Source organism: Mastomys coucha, unplaced genomic scaffold, assembly GCF_008632895.1.
Source record: "Mastomys coucha isolate ucsf_1 unplaced genomic scaffold, UCSF_Mcou_1 pScaffold18, whole genome shotgun sequence".
Classification (NCBI taxonomy): domain Eukaryota; kingdom Metazoa; phylum Chordata; class Mammalia; order Rodentia; family Muridae; genus Mastomys; species Mastomys coucha.
In genome coordinates, this window is record NW_022196900.1 from 95,418,334 (window position 1) to 95,421,868 (window position 3,535).

A 3,535-nucleotide genomic window follows, 5' to 3' on the forward strand; every position below is an offset into this window, starting at 1 on the left:
CCAGCCTGGTCTACAGAGTGAGTTCCAGGACAGCCAGGGTGACACAGAGAAACCCTGTCTCGAAAAACAAAAACAAAAAACAAAAAACAAAAAAAACAAAAAAAAAAGATTTATTTATTTATTTATTATATGTAAGTAGCTGTCTTCAGAAGAGCGTGTCAGGTCTCATTATGGATGGTTGCTCTCTTCGGCCCCTCTCCCTCCAGAGTACAGTCTTGTTTCTTTCGCAAATATATGCCTTACCCTCCCTCCCCCCCCCCGGGTTTGGGGGTAACTTAGGGGACATTTCCTGCTTTACCCCCTCCTCGGATTTGGGAGTAACTTAGGGGACATCTCCTGCTTTACCCCCTGGATTTGGGGGTAACTCAGGGGACATCTCCTGCTGTTTGCTTGCTAATAGCTCAACTTATAAGAAGTCTTCAAGATGTAGCACCTAATTCTATCTGTCGAACACTTAAAACCGAAGAGGCAAATAAATAGTTACCTGAACTTAGGAAGGGGTGGAAGTGGCCCAGGTTGCTATCCGAAAGCAGACTGAGAAGCCAGCCACGGGGGACAAGCCTTGAGCAGTTTTCCTCCATGGCTTCTCCTCTAGTTTCTGCTTCCAGGTTCCTGTTTGAATCCCTATCATGGCTTCCCTCCGTGCTGGGCACGGGAAGCGAGTCTCATTGCTTTCCTCCATACTCCTCTTCCTCATTGCTATTGCTCAGTGTTTTATGACTGTTGTGTGTATGGTCCTGTGTATGACTGCAGTTTGCTTAAGCACAGAGCCTCTGCCCTCCAGGCCTGGGGACTCCTGGTGCCCACAATAGTGCGCGCCCCTTGATCCTCGATGACAATGAACGACCGTGCTGCTGATTGGAGTATTTTCTCCATTGTGTTTTCACTGTTATTGGAGAGCAGACGCCTTTTCCTATTGACACGTTAACTATAAGGGGCCAGGGCTGTAGCTTTGTAGAGAGTGCTCAGGTTGATGGAGAGAAGCCCTAGGCTGGATCTCCAGCAGCAGATAAACCAGGTGTGGTGGCGTGCACCTGTAATCCCACCACGAGAGCAACAGAGCATCAGAAATTCAAGCTTATAGTCTACTACGGCTACCGATGTAGTTGGAGGCCAGCCTGGGCTATGTGAGAGCCTGTCCCAAAGCAAAGCAAAACTAAATGACAGGGCTGGAGAGATGGCTCAGCGGTTAAGAGCACTGACTGCTCTTCCTGAGGTCCTGAGTTCAAATCCCAGCAACCACATGGTGGCTCACAACCATCTGTAATGAGATCTGATGCCCTCTTCTGGTGTGTCTGAAGACAGCTACAGTGTACTTATATACATAAAATAAATAAATAAATCTTTAAAAAAAAAACTAAATGACAACCACCAATTATGATAATGACTTGGCTCAATCGTTTGTTGAAGAAAAGACACAACATTTCATTTGACATCATGGAAAAGCCTCAGGCAGATTCTTTGGGGCATACTCCAGAAGTGGGCATTGTTACCAGAGGAGATGACAGGGAGCCAGAGATCTTCCAGAGGGACAAGATGTGAGAAGGACAAGAGCCTGGCTCTGGGTAGGCCTGGGCTACTGTCTGTGTCTTGTTTCTGTTTGTTGTTTGGTTTGAAATGTTTGTGTGTGGATACGTATACTTGCTACATGTTTGTGTGTGCACCCAGTGAGCGTACAATAACAGTATCTCCAGATCTCCAGGAACTGGAGTTACAGGCCGTTGTGAACTTCCCAGTGTGGGTGCTGAAAACCAACCTCAAGTCCTCCACAAGAGCAGCCATACCTTAACGGCTGAGTCATCTCCCCAGCCTCCTGCGGGAGACAGGGTCTCCTGGAGCCCAAGCTGGCCTCAGATTAGCTAGTTAGCCAACATTAAGAAGGTCAGAAGACAATTCAGTCTTTCCTCCCCTTCCACCATGTGAGTTCCCAAGATCAAACTCTGGTCTTCAGGCTTGGTAAGAGGTGGTGTTACTGCAGGAGTCATCTTGGTGGCTTAGCTTTATTTTTACCTGTCTGTCTGTCTGTCTGTCAGTCTGTCTGTCCATCTGTCCATCTGTCCATTCATCCATCCATCTGTCCATTGGTCCATCTACCCATCTATGTGTATATGTATGTATGTATGTATGTATATATGTATGTATCTATCTATCTATCTATCTATCGTGTGTGTGTGTGTGTGTGTGTGTATGTGCGTGCATATGGCAAGGTACATACTTGTGCATATATCATGGAGCTATAGGAGGGCTCCGGTTTGTTGCTATCACTCTCTGCCCTGATTCTTTAAGGCAGGTTCTCGCCCTGAACCCAGAGCTCAAGACATTTCAGCAAGGCTGGGGATCACAGCTGTCTCAACTTGGTTGTGAATATTAGATTTAAATAATAATTGGCCTTATGGATTATCGTGTGCCAAGCACTGTACGATCAACTTCACAGGATTGACTTGGCCGTTGACTTTCTTCTGTGTGCTTCTATTCCTGTGTAATGAGTGTGCAGTACCTGCACTGCTCCCCCTACACAGTCTCCTCAGCCCCCTCCTGCTCCTCTTATTGTGACCCTGTGAGGGATTTGGCTGATTTTCTCTCCCATTTCTATTGATGAAAACCCAAAGGCTCAGAGGGAAGCAACCACTAAACCCCAGAGCTGAGACTCAGAGACCTAACAAAGACAGAGGTGTGAGACCCAGTCTCACTGTGGAACAGGCTAGCCCCAAACTTGCAGTCTTCCTCTCCAGCCTCCCATGTGCTGTGATCACGTGAGCACCAAGGTTGGAAGGGCAGTCACACCCGCGATTCGCCCCCCCCCCCCCCCCCCCCCCCCGTCCCCGCTTTCTCCCTGCTTCTTGGGTATTCTCCACTGGTGATGTGAGAAATGGTCCCTAAATGTTCTCAGGATGTTCCCAAGAGCAGGCCTTTCACATCGACTGGGTTAAATGCATTATCAGGAGTGGTTATTAGTAGAAAGGGCCAGAGAGACCCTTATCACTTACAGTACTGCTGAGGGCCGAGCCTTGGCCATATCTAGTGATACAGATAGAGTTAGTGCCAGGGTTCACTTAAAGACGTCATCATAGGATCAGGGACCAAGTTACCAACAACAGTAACCTGATAAACTTTACAACGAGGCAGTTCTCAGAAATGCAAATTTAACTGGGATATTTGATAGGTTCCTGCAAAAGCGTGTGTTACTCCCCTACCCTTTGAGTTTAATCAGGTGGCTTCTGTCATGGTTGCCTTAATTGGACAACTGGAGGAAAAAAAGCATTTGTTTGATTTATTTGATCATTTTGTTGTTTTGTTTTATTGGTTTTTTTCCCTCCTTTCCCTTCATCCTCCAAGTCTGCTTCTGTTCTTCTGTCTCTCCATCAGCACCAGCCCTGACCCATCTAATGCAAATGCATGTGATTTGTCTTCCCTCTTTTACAGGGATGTAGGCGGAAACTCGAAAATGGAATCCCTGTTGATTGTTTGTGTTGTTTTTAATTTGCACTAAAGGAATAAACTGGAAGTCTCGCTCCATTTGTCTGTCCCCCCCCCC